The sequence below is a fragment of the Bubalus kerabau genome, chromosome 1 (assembly GCF_029407905.1).
Source record: "Bubalus kerabau isolate K-KA32 ecotype Philippines breed swamp buffalo chromosome 1, PCC_UOA_SB_1v2, whole genome shotgun sequence".
NCBI classification, from domain to species: Eukaryota; Metazoa; Chordata; class Mammalia; order Artiodactyla; family Bovidae; genus Bubalus; species Bubalus kerabau.
The window spans coordinates 221384107-221401712 of NC_073624.1; the positions used below are offsets into that span (position 1 = coordinate 221384107).

The 17606-nt window shown below is 39.0% G+C and overlaps 1 protein-coding gene across 7 annotated transcripts in view; it reads left to right on the plus strand.

The window, feature by feature from the left end:
• The window catches only part of LOC129633985 (protocadherin gamma-C3), a 149621-nt gene that overhangs the window by 97270 nt on the left and 34745 nt on the right, over positions 1–17606 (plus strand). The gene's annotated exons all lie outside the window — the stretch shown is intronic.

Here is a 17606-nt window from a genome sequence, read left to right on the forward strand (position 1 = left end):
GTGAGATTTTAAAATTTTCTTGATACTTGATACATTGTCCTTTTTGTCATTTTGAAATGTCTCAGTTTATCTCTGCTAACACATACTATTTTAAGGTCTACTTTTTTCTCATAGCCACTCAAGTTTTCTTATAGTTAGCATTGCATAGTATATCTTTTTCCATTCTTGTCAATCCCAACTCCTGATTCATCCCTCCCACATTTCCCTTTTGGTAATCCTAAATTTGTTTTTGAAGTCTGTGAGTCTGTTTCTGTTTTGAATGTAAGTTCATTTGTATCATTTTTTTTTTAGATTCCACATATAAATTATATGATATTTATCTTTTTCAGATTTACCTTACTTAGTATGATAATCTCTAGGTCCATCCATGTTGCTGCAAATGGCATTATTTAATTTTTTATGACTCATATTCCATACCACATCTTCCTTATCCATTCTTCCACCAGTGGACCTTGAGGTTGTTTCTATGTCCTGGTTATTGTAAATAGTGCTGCAGTGAACATTAGGGTACATGTATCCATGAGGTTTTGATATAGCAGTCTGCGTGTATTTATAGACACACACGCACATGAGATTGTTTTAAGTTGCTGGTCTCTTAATTTCAGATGCATTTCTAATATCCTGCATTTATACTCTCCTTTTCTCATGATTGCTGTTTTTCTTCATCCTTCAACATTATTTCTTTAAATATATTTTATTTCTGATTGCTGGTTTTGATAATCATATGTGTGGATGATTTCCTTTATTTCATGTATGCTTGCCTTTATCAGTAAGCTGCTTTCCCATTCTTCAATTTTCTTGTTTCTATTTGTGGCCTTTTCTTTTGCACCAAGAGAAGTTCCTTTAGCATGTGTTGTAAAGCTTATTTACTGGTGCTAAATTCTGTCAGCTTTTGCTGTCTATGAAGTTTTTGATTTCTCTTGTCAGGTCTGAAGAACAGTCCTGCTGGGTGGAGTATTCTGGTTACAATATTTTTCCCTTTTATTTCTTTAAATATATCATGCCACTTCCTTCTGGCCTACAGAGTTTCTGCTGAAAAATCAGTGGATAACCTAACGGGGGTTCCCTTGTATGTTATTTGTTGGTTTTCCCTTGTTGCTTTTAATATTTTCCCTTTGTCTTTAATTTTTGTGAGTTTGATTAATATGTGTCTTGGCATGTTCCTCCTTGGGTGTATGCTGTATGGGACTCTCTGTTCTTCCTGGACTTGAGTGAGTGTCTCCTTTCCCATGTTAGGGAAGTTTTCAGCTTATAGTCTCTTCAACTATTTTCTTGGACCCTTTGTCTCTTTTCCTTCTGAGACTCCTATAATGTGAATGTTGGTGTGTTTAATGTTATCTCAGAGGTTTCTGAGACTGTCCTCATTTCTTTTCATTGTTTTTTCTTTATTCTGTTCCATGGCAGTGATTTCTAACCATCTATCTTTCAGAGCACTTTATTCATTCCTCTGCCTCATGTATTCTTCTGTTGATTCCTTCTAGTGTATTTTTTTTCATTTCAGTTATTGTTTTGTTTATCTCATTTTGTTTGTTTTTTAGATCTTCTGATTCATGGGGTTGCAAAAAGTCGGATACGACTGAGTAACTGAACTGAATTCTTTGTTAAAAATTTCTTGTATTTTCTCAGTCTGTGAGTCTATTCTTCTTCTGAGATCTTGGATCATCTTTACTGTCATTAATCTGAATTCTTTCTCAATAAGACTGCTTTCTCTACTTCACTTAGTTCTTCTGGAGTTTTATTTTGTTCCTTCATCTGGAACATACTTCTCTGTTATCTCATTTTGTCTAACTTTCTGTGGTTGTCTTCTTTCCACAGGCTGCAGGATCATAGTTCCTCTTACTTCTGGTGTCTGCCCCATGGTGGGGGGAGTTGGGTCTTGTCTCTGTGGTGGGAAGGGCTGTATCAGGGGGTGTGTTTAGCAGTGGCTATGAGCTCAGGAGCCTGAGCTGCTGCTGATGGGGCTGTGTTCCCCCAGCTGGATGTTTGGCCCGAGGCATCCCAGCACTGGAGCTTTTAGGCTGTTGGTCAGCTCTTGGTGCCAAAATAGCAACCTCTGGGGGAGTCCATGCCAATCAGTATTTCCTGGGGCCTCTGCCACCAGTGTTCTTGCCCCAACAGTGAGCCAAAGCCAACCCCACCTCCCCAGGAGACCTTCCAATATCTATGGGTAGGTTCCAATATCTATGGGTAGGTCTAGCCCAGTCTTCTGTGGAATCACTGCTTTGTGCTGGGTCCCTGTGCATGTCGTATCTGTGTGCATCCACAAGAGTGGAATCTCTTTCCCTCAGTCCTGTGAAGCTCCTGTACTCAAGCCCTGCTGTCCTTCAAAACCAAATGCTCTGGAGGCTCCTCCTCCCGCTCCCAGACCCTCAGACTGGGGAGCCTCATGTGGAGCTTAGAACTCTCACTCCTTTGGGTGATCCTCTGCAATACAGTCTTTTTTTCTTTTTTTTTTTAGTTTGTGGGTCGCCCCGCTGGCCAGTATGGGATTTCTTTTTTTTGGCAGTGTCATGCAGTTTATGGAATCTCAATTCCCTGACTAGGGATTGAACCCAGGCCACAGAAGTGAAAGCACCAAATCCTAACCTCTGGGCAACCGAGAGGACTCCCTGTAGGATTTCTTGAAAGTGCCCCTCCTAACAGTTTGTTGTGGCTTCTTTGTCTTTGGATATAAAAACTCATTTTTGGTAGATCCAGCCTTTTCTGTCGACGGTTGTTCAGCAGTTGTTTGTGATTTTGGTGTTTACGTGAGAGAAGGTGAGTTCAAGTTCTTCTGCTCCAGGATTGAGGGGCTGCTTTTAATTCATGTTCTTCTGCTCCAGGATTGAGGGGCTGCTTTTAGTCTGGATGCTTGCTGCTGCTTTTCTCAGTGTGTGCTGGCTGTTATCCCCTTGATGTGTGTGGCAGGTATGGCGGCCCTGTACATGTTCCTGATATAGCAGGTGGATGGCAGTAATTGGTGCCTGTTGGCCAATTAATTAATTCCTTCATTGATTGTTTCCTGTCTTCTTTTATATTATTGTTTAGTATTCTGTTTTGTCTCAGATACTAGTTTATTTGGTATCCTCCTTGATTTTCAAGTGTTTTTCTAAGGTTTACACTATACATCTTTAACTTATGTTAATAAATATAATAGAATTTGAGCAATATTATGCCAGTGTAACAGTTTACTTCCATTTCCCTCCTTTTCTTTTTTTGGTGCCATTGTTGCCCTATGTTTTACTACTGCACTATTTTAAGCCCCCACACTGTTACTTTTGCTTTAAATAATTAATTATCTTTTAAAGAAATTTAAAAATGAAAAGTCTTTAATATGCAACTTGCATTTTTATCATTTCTGTCATTGATTCCTTACATAGATCCATGTTTCCATTGGTGTCACTTTTTCTTTTGACTAAAGAACTTCCTTTAATGTTTCTTGCAGTATAGATCTGGTTGCAGATTTTACAGGTTTTTATTTGAACAAAATCTTTATTTCACCGTAATTTTTGTAAAGTACTTTTGGTGGATATAGAATTCTGGGTTGCCAATTTATTTCTTTTAATACTTTAAAGATATAGTTCCTCCCTCTTCTGCCTTGCAATTTTTTTCTTTCAGTACTTTAAAGATACAGTTCTTCTTTCTTCTGCCTTGCACTATTTTTGACGCAGAGTCTGAGATCTTTCTTTTGTTCTCTTTAATTTCCACTGGCTGCTTCTAAATTACTCTCTTTATCAATGGATTTCAGAAATTTGATTATGATGAACCTTGGTGTGTTTTTCTTTATTGTGTTTTCTTTATAGTGAATTTTTTGTGGTGTATTTAATCCTACTTCTTGATTCTGTGGGTCTATAATTTCCTATGAATTTAGGAAGTTTGGGGCTATATTCAAATACTATTTATCCCCACCCCCCACACACATATACAAAATTAGAGAACTCAGACTCCACTTATATTAGGCCACTTGATATTTTCCCACAGCATCCTGAAGGGCTTTTTCAGTCATTTTCCCTCTGAAAATTGCCTCCAGGTTAAAAAAAAAAAGATTCTGGGGCTCATCTCAATGCTTCCCTTCTCTCAGTCTTGCACTCCTTTTGTGCCAATGTCTAAAAACATTTTTCTACATATTTTTATAAATTTTCTATTTGCTTAAAGTCATATAGCTAGTTCCACATTGTCAGAAGAGCTTTTCACTTTGCTTTTTGCATTAACAATATATTCTGGAAGTCATTCTATATCATTTTACAAAGATCTTTTTTTGCGCTTCACAAAACTCGATTGTATGTGTTCATATCATAGTCTATTCTTATTCAACTAAGGTTTTCCATTTAAGTAGTTTCCAGTCTTTTTGCAGTTATAAATAACACTGTAGTGAATAACCTGGTGCATATGTATTTTCATAATTTTTGAGGTGTATATTTAGGGTAAATTTCTAACACTGTGATTGCTAAGTCATAGAGTAAGTACATATGTGATTCTGTTAGATATAACTATTTCCCTACATAAAGATTGTACCATTTTGCATTCCAGTAGATGAGAATGCTAATTTTTCCATAGCCTCATCTACAGAATATGTTGCCAACCTTTTTAATTTTTGCTAATCTGATCAGTTTTTTTAAATCTCAAAATCACTTTGATTAGAATAGGTCTCATTACTGTTGAAGTTAAATACCTTTTCATATGTTTAAGAGCCAGTTTATTTCTTTTAAAAATTGTCTGCTCATTTTTTAATCTCATTTTTCTATTAGATTTTTTGAGTGTTTTGTCCTAAAATTTTAAAAAGTTTTTTATACGTTTAGTGATATTAGCCCTTTGCCCAAGAAATAAGTTGTAAATATTTTCTCCCAGTATGTCATTTTCTTTCAATTTTGTTTATGGTATTTTTGTATAGGAACATTTCCCCCCTGCATTTTTATGTAATCAAATGAGTCAGTCTTTTCCTATATGCATTTAGGTTTTCAGTAATAGTTAGAAAGCCTTGTCCCACACTCAGGTTATAGAAAAATCCATTAGTTTTCTTTTAGTATTTGTATGTTTTTGTTTGTACATTTAGATCCTTGATCTATATGGACTTTATTCTTGTGTGTGCTGAGGTATGGAACTAATTTTATCTTTTTTTTCTCCCCTAAATGGCTATCCAGTGTCCCAGTACTTTTTATTAAAAACTTCACACATGTCTCAGTGATTTGAGACTACATCTTGATTATGTACTAAGCTTCTGTATTGCCAGAAAGTTTTAAAGATCAGAAAGTTACACTTCTTTCTCACTCAGTTATCATTATATATTGAAGTCAATTACTTTGTTTAGAAAAAATAACTCATACAAGACTACCTGTTTCAAAAAATGTGTAATAATTTTGGTAACAATATACTAGCATACTGGGGGAAAATTAAACAAATTTCATCTCTCTAAAGACTTAAGTCTTCTTGGGATATTTTCATGTGGACAAATTTCTTGGCACATTTAAGTTCTGTGGTATAATAAACAGTAATCATACTAATGTGATCAAGACTAGAAGAGGTCATTCAAATTGAAGGAGAGGTAGACCTGTTTGTTTTCCCTTAAACTTTGATTTCTAAATCACTGATAGTAGTTCCAAACCATTAATGAAATGCTTTCTTATTCTTAAGGTTCATAGATCATCTTTTCAAATCAAATATGCAAAATATTTTTCACATAAACTTCAGATGAACATCACAGAAATATTAAGGCTAAACCATTCAGCGTCCTCCAAATCCTTGAATATCCCACCTGTCCGAATTGTGATACATGTTGATCTATTGATTATCTGTTCTTACATAATTGCTCCTTAAATTATCCCTTAATTTGACCTTGAGGATGTTCCTCAAATAGGCAAATTAGATTGAATTCAAAGATTACTAGATGGTCCAGTGATTAAGACTTTGCCTTCCAGTGCAGGGGGGCCGGGTTCAGTCCCTGGTCAGAGAGTTAAGGTCCCACATGCCTCAGGGGCAAAAAAGTGAAAATTGCTCAGTTGTGTCCAGCTCTTTGCCACCCCATGGATTGTAGCCTGCCAGGCTCCTCTCTCCGTGGAATTCTTCAGGCCAGAATACTGGAGTGGGTAGCCATTCCCTTCTCTAGGGAATCTTCCCAACTCAGGGATGGAACCCAGGTCTCCCACATTGCATGCAGATTCTTTACCATCTGAGCCACCAGGGAAGGCCCAGGGGCAAAAAACTAAAATATAAAAAAGAAGCAATATTGAAACAAATTCAATAAACTTTTAAAATGGTCCATAACCAAAAAAATCTTTAAAAAAGTTAAATTGATTGTGGCAATCATTAAAAAAAAAAAAGAAAGATTGTTGTTCAGTTGCTAAGTCATGTCCGACTCTTTGCAACCCCATGGACTGCAGCACGCCAGGCTTCCCTGTCCTTCACTGTCTCCCCGAGTTTGCTCAGACTCATGTCCATTGAGTTGGTGATGCCATCCAACCATCCCCTCCTCTATCACCCCCTTCTCCTCCTGCCCTCAGTTTTTCCCGGCATCAGGGTCTTTTCCAATGAGTTGGCTCTTTTCATCAGATGGCCACAGTATTGGAGCTTCAGCAACAGTCCTTCCAATGAATATTCAGGTTGATTTCCTTTAGGATTGACTGGTTTGATCTCCTTGCAGTCCAGGGAACTCTCAGGAGTCTTCTCCAGCTCCACAATTTGAAAGCATCAATTCTTCAGCAGTCAGCCTTCTTTATGGTTCCAACTTTCACATCTATACATGACTACTGGAAAAACTATAGCTTTGACTAGACAGACTTTTGTTGGCAAAGTGATGTCTCTGCTTTTAACATGCTGTCTAGGTTTGTCATAGCTTTTCTTCCAAGGAGCAAACATCTTTTAATTTCATGGCTGCAATCACCATCTGCAGTGATTTTGGAGGCCAAGAAAATAAAGTCTGTCATGATTTCCATGTTTCCCCATCTATTTGCCATGAAGTGATGGGACTGAATGCTCTGATCTTAGTTTTTTGAATGTTGAGCTGTAAGCCAGTTTTTCACTCATCTTTTTCACCTTCATCAAGAGGCCCTTTAGTTCCTCTTCACTTTCTGCCATAAGGGTGGTGTCATCTGCATATCTGAGGTTATTGATATTTCTCTTGGCAATCTTTCTTTCATCTTGTCATTCATCCAGTCCAGCATTTCACATGATGTACTCTGCATATAAGTTCAATAAGCAGGGTGACAATATACAGCCTTGATGTAATCCTTTCCCAGTTTTGAACCAGTTGTTGTTCCATGTCTGGTTCTAACTGTTGCTTCTTGACCTGGTTACAGGTTTCTCAGGAGGCAGGTAAGGTGGTCTCTTATTCCCGTCTCTAAGAATTTTCCAGATTGTTGTGATCCACACAGTCAAAGGTTTCAGTATAGTCACTGAAGTGGAAGTAGATGTTTTTCTGGATTTCTCTTGCTTTTTCTAGGAACCAAATTGTTGGCAAATTGATCTGTGGTTCCTCTGCCTTTTCTAAACCCCACTTGTACATATGGAAATTCTCAGTTCACATACAGTTGAAGCCTAGCTTGAAGGATTTTGAGCATTACCTTACTAGCATGTGAAATGAGCAAGATCGTGCAGTAGTTTGAGCGTTCTTTGGCATTGCTCTTCTTTGGGATTGGAATGAAAACTGACATTTTCCAGCCCTGTGGCCACTGCTGAGTTTTCTAAATTTGGTTGCATTCTAAGGGCAGCACGTTCACAACATCATCTTTTAGGATTTGAACTAGCTTAGCTAGTATTCCATCACCTCCACTAGTTTTGTTCATAGTAGTCCTTCCTAAGGCCTACTTGACTTCACACTGCAGGATGTCTGGCTTGAGGTGAGTGACCACACCATCGTGGTTATCCAGGTCATTAAGACCTTTTCTGTACAGTTCTTCTGTGTAGTCTTGCCACCTCTTCTTAATCTTTTTTGCTTCTGTTAGGTCCATATCATTTCTGACCTTTATTGTGCCCATCTTTGTATGAAATGTCCCCTTTCTATCTCTAATTTTCTTGAAGACATCTCTAGTGTTTCCCATTCTGTTGTTTTCCTCTATTTCTTTGCATTGTTCACTTAAAAATGCCTTTTTATCTCTCCTTACTATTCTCTGGAACTCTGCATTCAGATGGGTATATCTTTTCTTTTCTCTACCTTTCGCTTCACTTTTCTCGGCTATTTGTAAGGCCTCCTCAGACAACCATTTTGCCTTGTTGCATTTCTTAATTTTGGAAATGGTTTTGGTCACCACCTATTGTACAGTGTTACAAATCTCTGTCCATAGTTCTTCAGGCACTCTGTCTATCAGATCCTAAAGCCTTGAATCTATTTGTCACTTCCACTGTATAATCATAAGGGATTTGATTTAGGTCATACCAGAATGATCAAGTGGTTTTCCGTACCTTCTTCAATTTAAGCCTGAATTTTGCAATAAGGAGCTCATGATCTGAACCACAGTCAGCTCTCTGTCTTTTTTTTTTTTTTTTGCTGATCATGTGGAGCTTCGGCTGCAAAGAATATAATCAATCGGATTTCGGTATGACCATCTGATGTCCATGTGTAGAGTCATTTCTTGCGTTGTTGGAAGAGGGTGTTTGCTATGACCAGTGCATTCTCTTGGCAAAACTGTTAGCCTTTGCCCTGCTTCATTTTGTACTCCAAGGCCAAACTTGCCTGTTATTCCAGGTATCTCTTGACTTCCTACTTTTGCATTCGTCTCCTGTGATGAAAAGGACATCTTTTGGTGTTAGTTTTAGGAGGTCTTGTAGGTCTTCATAGAACCATTCAACTTCAGTTTCTTCAGCATTAGTGGTTGGGGCATAAACTTGGATTACTGTAATGTTGAATGGTTTGCCTTGGAAACAAACTGAGACCATTTAGTAATTTTTGAGGTCACGCCCAAGTGCTGCATTTCAGACTCTTTTGTTGACTATGAGGGTTAATAGTAAAAAAAAAAAAAAGATTACAAGATGATATTTGGGTTTTTAGAGGATAATACCTATGTTTTTCCTTGAATTCATTAATTTAATAGTACCATGAGTAAGTTTTTCTGATATTGATCCTTTTAGAGTAAATAATATTAGGTAGTTACCTAATACGGAGAAGGCAATGGCACCCCACTCCAGTACTCTTGCCTGGAAAATCTCATGGACAGAGGAGCCTGGTAGGCTGCAGTCCATGGGGTCGCTAGGAGTCGGATACAACTGAGTGACTTCACTTTCACTTTTCACTTTCATGCATTGGAGAAGGAAATGGCAACGCACTCCAACATTCTTGCCTGGGGAATCCCAGGCACGGGGAAGCCTGGTGGACTGCCGTCTCTGGGGTCGCACAGAGTTGGACACGACTGAAGCAACTTAGCAGTTACCTAATATTTTAAAACATAATATTAGGCAATACTTCTCTGTGCCAGGCAAGGCCATTTTCATGGATATGTGAACTGTGCAGTCATACTGGTCCCCATCCTTTGAAGAGCCCAGCATTTGGTTTAATGCTCTGCTGTCAACATTTTGAAACTGTAGTCATTTTTATTTTTTAATTTAAAAAATTTTTATTATATTTTTTGACTGCACTGGGTCCTTTTATACATGGGCCTTCTCTAGTCACAGTGAGCCGTTACTCTTTGCTGTGGTGCTTGGGCTTCTTACTGCAGTGGCTTCTGTTGCAGAGCACGGGCTCAGTAGCTGTGGTACATGGGCTTAGTTGACCCCCCCGCATGTAGAATCTTCCTGGACCAGGGATTGAACCCATGTTCCCTCCATTGGCAGGTTGATTCTCAACCATTGGACCACCAGGGAAGCCCTGTAGTAATGTTTTTTCTTAATATATCTATTTTATTGAAGTATAGTTGACTTACAATGTTTCAGGTGCACAGCAAGGTGATTCTTGACACGTATATTATTTTTGAAATTACTTTCCATTATAGGTTATTACAAGATATTGACTATAGTTCCCTATGCTATATAGTAAACTTTTGTTGCTTGTTATATATCTTTTAAAATTAGAAATCTAGCATTCTACTCATACTAAGTCAAACAAGTGGATTCAAAGTGTCATAAATTTTTGTTAGGCAAAAATTAATAAATTTTCTAAAATACATATATTATACATATTATTTATGTGTATACAAAAGCTTTTCTACTGCATCTTGATAGAGGCTTGAGAAAGAGCATAAAAAAGCGATGGAGAAATTGGAAAACATAAGCTAAATGAAATGATAGCACTGAATACTGAATATGAAATAGAAAAAGCAAAACAAACTAGATAAAAGTTAAAGATCATCATATCGTCCAGTTGTTTTTAAACATGGCTGCTCATTAGAAACATATCTGGAGCTCTGGAGAAAAAGCAATACCTGGGCATTTATATTTTTCAAAAAATTTCAAGATAATTCTGGTATGCATCTGGATTTTAAAGTGATTACAGGTTTTGCTATTAAATAGTAGTTTTGGTGATATAGGGTTCTTTTATTTTTCTTTTCACCAATCATGATACAGTGGTATTATGTGAGTAATAGTTACATAATCATAATAGTGAAAGATGTTTATCAGTTTTCACAATTGTCAGACAAAAAATAAAAGATAATTACAATTGCAAGTCATAATGGGAACATGATAAACCTAACAATATAAAATAATTACATACAATTTGGGGGGGTCAAGCAGAGTGATATGGTAAGTGGAGTGCATACATGCACATTTTCATCCACCAGCCAGTCTATGTCTTTTGGTTGGTGTGTTTAATCTATTTACATTTAAGGTAATTATCCATATGTAGATCCTATTACCATTTTCTTACTTGTTTGGGGTTTATTCTCTGTAGGTCTTTTCCTTCTTTTGTGTTTCCTGCCTAGAGAAGTTCCTTTAGCATTCATTGTAAAAGCTGGTTTGGTGGTGCTGAATTCTCTTGACTTTTGCTTGTCTGGAAAGTTTTTTATTTCTCCATCATATGTGAATGAGAGTCTTGCTGGGTAGCGTGTTCTTGGTTGTAGGTTCTTCCCTTTCATTACTTTCAATATATCGTGCCATTCCCTTCTGGCTTGTAGAGTTTCTGTTGAAAAATCAGCTGATAGCCTGATGGAAGTTTCCTTGTATGTTATTTGTCTTTTTGTTGTTGTTGTTGTTGTTGCTTTTAATATTTTATCTTTGTCTTTAATTTTTGTCAGTTTGATTACTATAAGTCTTGGTGTGTTCCTCCTTGGGTTTATACTGCTTGGGATTCTCTGTGCTTCCTGGACTTGGTTGACTATTTCCTTTCCCATGTTAGGGAAATTGAAAGTCGCTTAGTCATGTCCAACTCTTTGTGACCCCATGGACTGTACAGTGTGTGGAATTCTCCAGGCCAGAATACCAACTGGGTAGCTTTTCTCTTCTCCAGGGGATCTTCCCAACCCAGGGATTGAACCCAGATCTCATGCATTGCAGGTGGATTCTTTATCAGCTGAGCTACAAGGGAAGCCCACGAATACTGGAGTGGGTAGCCTATCCCTTCTACAGGGGATCTTCCCGACCCAGGAATCGAACCTGGGTCTCCTGCATTGCAGGTGGATCCTTTACCAACTGACCTATCAGGGAAGCCCAATTCCCATGTTAGGGAAGTTTCAGCTATTATCTCTTCAAATGTTTTCTCAGGTTCTTTCTTTCTTCTCCTTCTGGGACTCCTATAATGTGAATGTTGGTATGTTTAATGTTGTCCCGACAGTCTCTTAGGCTGTCTTCATTTCTTTTCATCCTATTTTCTGTATTCTGTTCTATGGCAGTGATTTCCACCATCCTATTCTCTAGGTCATTTATGCATTCATCTGCCTTAGTTATTCTGCTATTGATTCCTTTTAGTGTATTGTTCATCTCTGTTTATTTGTTCTTTAGTTCTTGTAGGTCTTTGGTAAACATCTTCTCCATTGTTTTCCTGAGATCCTGAATCATCTTTACTAACAATATTCTGAGTTCTTTTTCTGGAAGGTTGTGTGTCTCTACTTTATTTCGTTTTTCTGGGGTTTTGTCTTGTCCCTTCATCTGGGACATAACTTTGTGTTTTTCCATTGTGATTAACTTTCTGTAATATGACTTTTGTTTTAGTTGCTGTGGGACTGTGCTTCTTGCTTCTTCTGTCTGCCCTCTGATGGATGAGGCTAAGAGGCTTGTGTAAGCTTCCTAATGGGAGGGACTGGCGATGGGAAAAACGGGGTCTTGCTCTGGTGGACAGGGCTTTGCTCAGTAAAACTTTAATCCAATTATCTGCTGATGGATGGGGTTGCACTCCCTCGCTGATGGTTGTTTGGCCTGAGGCGACCCAGCCCTGGGGTTAATGGTTGGGTTAATGGTGAACTCCAAGAGGGTTTATGCCAAGGGGGACTTTCCCAGCCTGATGCTGCCTGTACCCCAACCCCGTGGTGAGCCCCTTCCAGTCCATGCCTCCACAGGAGACCCTCCAACACTAGCAGGTAGTTTTGGTTCTGTCTCCTGTGGAGTCACTGCTCCTCTCCTATGGGTCTTGTTGCGTGCAAGATTTTGTTTGTGCCCTCCAAGACTGGAGTCTGTGTTTCCCCCAGTCCTGTGAAAGTCCTATAATCAAATCCCATTGGCTTTCAAAGCCAGATTCCCTGGGGATCCCCAGGCTGGGAAGCCTGACATGGGGTTCAGAACCTACACAGCAATGGGAGAACTTCTTTGGTATTATTTTTCTCCAATTTGTGGGTCACCCACTGACGGGGTATGGGATATGATTTTATCGTGATTGGGCCCCTCCTATCATCTGGCTGCAGCATCTTCTTTGTCTTTGGACGTGCAGTATCTTTTTTTGGTGGGTTCTAGTACCCTCCTGTCAGTGGTGGTTCAACAGGTAGTTGCACTTTCCTCCTGTAGTAATTTTTAAACAAGGAGTTCCCTTGTTTTCATTTTGCACTGGTCCTGCAAATTATGTAGCCAGTCCTGGTACCAAGCAATGTATTTAGTAAGGAGAGTATATAATTTAATAGATATTTTTGAAACATTCATTAGGTTTCCACATGTGAAATGGAGTTTAGGGAAAGTGAAAGAGGAAGTAATAAGACCAGAGGGGAAGCTGACAGCATTTAAGGTGGTAGTGGTAAAGGGGAAAGTAATCAATAGATTCAAAGTATAGTTTGGAGGTAGTAAGGATTGACATGAACTGGTAATGAATAAATGCAGGAATATAGAGAAAGATGTTAAGAATGACCTGAGAATTTATTTTTTATTTTTTTACTTTGCCTGCATGTGTCTTCCTTGAGCCCTGAGGGCGTTCTCTAGTTGTGGCAAGTGGGCTGAGTTGCCTGGTAGCATGTGAGATTTTAGTTCCTGGGCCAGGGATTGAATCCACTTCCCCTGTGTTGCAATACAGATTCTCAAGCATTGGACTACCAGGAAGTCCCAAGAATGACCTGAGAATTTATTTTTGGGGGGCATGTTTGCTTTTTCTTTCCCTGTTCCCCCACACACACCCTTAAACCTAAGGAAGCAGGTTCTGAGAAGACAGTACAGTGGCCTTGGCCTCCGGGGATCCAAGGGCCACATGTGTGGCCCAAAGGAAAGTGGCAGGAGAGGTGGGCCAGGGTGCGCTGGGTGGGTGGTGGTAGCAGTAACAGGAGTATCGACACATTGCAGTTTGTGTGGGCGTGCTGGACTGGTTCAACCACAGTGTTCTTCGGGCAACCAGCCAGCAAAATCCACATCTTCCACCTCAGACCACTTGGTCAAGGCATGGTTCATGAGCATCTTCAGGTCTGCTAGCTCGGAAGTCCTGGGTGAACATGCCTGTTGGGCAGCTTGGGAGAAAGGCTCATTGATGATGTAGTCCAGCTGCTCAAAGATCGCCATGGCTGGCTGGCTGTCCATCCTGTGACTGCTGATGGGGCTTCCAGGGTGACCTGAGAATTTCTGACTAGAAGTGGCCCTTATTAGATGAGGAAAGTTGGAGAGAAAACATTTTTTGAGGCTGTGGTTAAGAGTTGGGTTTGACACTATGCTAAGTGAAAGAAGCCAGATACAAAGGCTGTGCATTTGTTTTTCTATTGCAGTATAGTTGATTTGCAGTGTTGTGTTCATTTCTGTGCACAACAGAGTGACTCAGTTTTACACGTATACATTCTTTTTTGTATTCTTTTCTATTATGGTTTGTCTCAGGAGATTGGATATAGTTCCCTGTGCTGTACACATAGGACATTATTGTTGATCCATTCTAAATGTAGTAGTTTGCATCTGCCAACCCCAAACTCCATATGGTCCCTATCCCTCCTCCCTCCCCCTTGGCAACCACTAGTCTGCTCTCTATGTCTGCAAGTCTGTTTCTGCTTTGTAGATAAGTTCATTCATGTCTTATTTTTTATTTGTTTTTATTTGATATGCGAGATCTTAGTTCCCCAATCAGGGATCAAACTCACGTCCCTTGCATTGGGAGTGCAGAGTCTTAACCACTAGACCACCAGGAAAGTCCCATTTGTGCTGCATTGTAGATTCCACATATAAGTGACATCATAAGGTATTTGTCTTTCTCTGACTTACTTCAATTATTATGAAAATTTCTAGTTGCATCCCTGTTGCTGCAGATGACATTACTGTGTTCTTTTTTATGGCCAAGTAATATTCTATTGTATACATGTACCACATCTTCTTTATCCATTCTTCTGTTGATGGACATTTCGGTTGTTCGCATGTCTTGACTATTGTGAATAGTGCTGCTGTATCTTTTTAAATTAGTTTTGTCTGAATATATGCCCAGGAGTGGAATTGCTGGGTCATAATGGTCACAATTTTAATTTTCTGAGAAATCTCTTTACTGTTTTCCATAGTGGCTACACCAACTTACATTCCTGCCAACAGTGTGTTATTTGTAGACTTTTTAAAAAATTTATTTATTTATGGCTTCTCTGGGTCTTCTTTAGAGTGCGTGGGCTTCTCGTTGTGACAGCTTCTCTTGTTGCAGAGCACTGGCTCTAGAGCACAGACTCAGTCATTGCAGTGCTTGGGCTTAGTTGCTCCTTGGTTTTTGGGATCCCCCCAGACCAGAGGTTGAACCTGTGTGCCCTGCATTGTCAGGCGGATTCTTAACCACTAGACCACCAGGGAAGTCCTGTAGACTTTTTAATCATGGTCATTTTGACGTGTGTGACTTGGTATTTCATCTATAATTCCTTTTTTGTGTGTGAAATTTCTAGAGAAAGCAAAACTATATAATACGTAGATCAGTGGCTATCTGAAGCTTTGGATGGGAACAAGAATTGACTGCAGACAGGCATAAAGGATTTTGGGGGTTGACGGCAGTATTCTAAAAGTGGATTGTCGTGTTGGTTTTGTAACTATATTAAATTGCTAAAATCACTGATCATCCATGTGAGCTCTATGATAAGTACGGAGTTGTGAAAAGATTAACACAAAAGATTGAGAGGACTTCCTTGGCAGTCCAGTGGTTAAGACTTTGCACTTCCAATGCAGGGGCTGTGGGTTCCATCCCTTGTGGGGGAACTAAGATCCCACATGCTGCATTGTGTGGCGAAAAAATAAATATTAATAAAGATATAATAGAATATAATTTGTAATCTTTATTCTTAAAAAAGAAAAGATTGATATAGCTGTGATTATGTCAGGGAGTACTATTGTTATTCCCATTTTATAGATAAAAATTAAAAGCTTCAGGACTTCCCTGGTGGCTCAGGGGTAAAAAATCTACCTACCAGTGGAGAAGACATGGGGTTGGATCCCTGATCTGGGAGGATCCCACATGCCGCGGAGCAACTAAGCCCATGCACCACAACTACTGCGCCTGTACTCCAGAGCTGGGAGCCACAACTACGGAAGCTTGCATGCCCTGAAGCCTGTGCTGTGCAACAGGAGAGGCCACCCCAATGACAAGGCCTCACACTGCAACTAGAGAGTAGCCCCCTCTTGCCACAACTAGAGTAAAAACCTGTGCAGCAACAAATACCCAGCACAGCCAAAAATACATAAATAAAATTTAAAAAATAAAGGCTTCATGGTTATAGAGCTACTAAGTATAATATGCAGTATTGGAACTTGAGTCTTTTTTGACACTAAGGCATACTCTTGACTACTGTAATATATTCACTTTCTATTTTAAAATTGTTTGCTGCATCTTGTTGATCCGAGGCTCTCTTGGAATCATAAAACAGAGAGGAAAAAAAGATAGAGACTGGAAAATTCTATCGATCCTGTACACCAGTACTTCCATTTTCACTGGATGTAGGTGACAGCAAGTTTTTTGTCCGGTGTGAGTTACGTGACCACACCTTACTTGGTTCTTTGGCAAACTATGTTTTCTCTTTCAAGTCATTAAGTTAAACAGTTTAATTAGGGCCACTGGTAGCTTAAAAGGCAGAGACTGTATCTTCCAAAAATGTTCTCTCCTAAGGAAAATGGATACACACAAATGAATATATATAATCTTTACTGCTTTTTATGATTACCATTAGCATAAAGATTACTATATTGATTAGCATTAAGTATGGGGAAATGTTGGTCAAAGGGTAAAATTTTTAGTTATAAAATGAATAATTTGTGGAATCTGATGTACAACATGGTGACTATAGTTAACAATATTGTAGTGTAACTTGAAATTTGTTAAGAGTAAATCTTAAGTGTTCTTACCACACACATTAAAAAGTGGTAACTAGATGAGGTGGTGGATGTGTTAACTATATTGTGTTGATCATCTCACAATATATATATATCAAATCATGTTGTACCCCTTTTAAATTCATATAATTTGGTCAATTATACTTCCATAAAGCTGGAAAAAATGAAGCATTAAGTGCCTGCTGTGCTAGTCACTGAGGAGGTAAGTGATAATCAAAAGAGGCATGGCCTCTGCCTTCTTGCAGCTTTATTTAGTCACATCTTAGTGGGAGAAGCAGGCATTATTCTTAAGCACTATAGAATTATAAAATTTTAAATTGTTCTAGGTTCAACAAAGGAAAATATAAGGTTGTCTGAGGGAGTATAACAGAGGATCCTGATTTTAACTAGGGTTGAAGAGAAGACCTCTATTAGGAAATTACATTTAAACTGAGACCTGAAAGATCAGTAGAAATAACCAAAGGGAAGGAAAGGAAAAAAAAAACTTTCCTGGTAGAGGAGCAGCCTGCGTGGAGAGCTTCGTTGCTGACCACACAGCAGCGTAATAGAATATCCAGGGGAAAGCTTGAGAACTTGGATACTAGGCAAAAGATGCTCCTGAGGAGCTGTGAGCTGGAGAATCTTCTGATCCAATTAAAAATTTAAGAACATCACTCTGGCTACTGTGAACAGTGGATCCAAGGAGGGTTCAGTTCTGTTGCTCAGTCGTGTCTGACTCTTTGTGACCCTGTGGACTGCAGCACACCAGGCCTCCCTGTCCATCACCAACTCCCCAAGTTTACTCAAACTCATGTCCATTGAGTCTCCTCCTGCCTTTAATCTTTCCCAGCATCAGGGTCTTTTCAAATGAGTCAGTTCTTCACATCAGGTGGCCAAAGTATTGGAGTTTCATCTTCAACATCAGTCCTTCCAGTGAATATTCAGGACTGATTTCCTTTAGGATAGACTGGTTGGAGAATGGAATGGCAAACCACTTCAGTATTCTTGCCTTGAGAACCCCATGAACAGTATGAAAAGGAGGGTTTTGT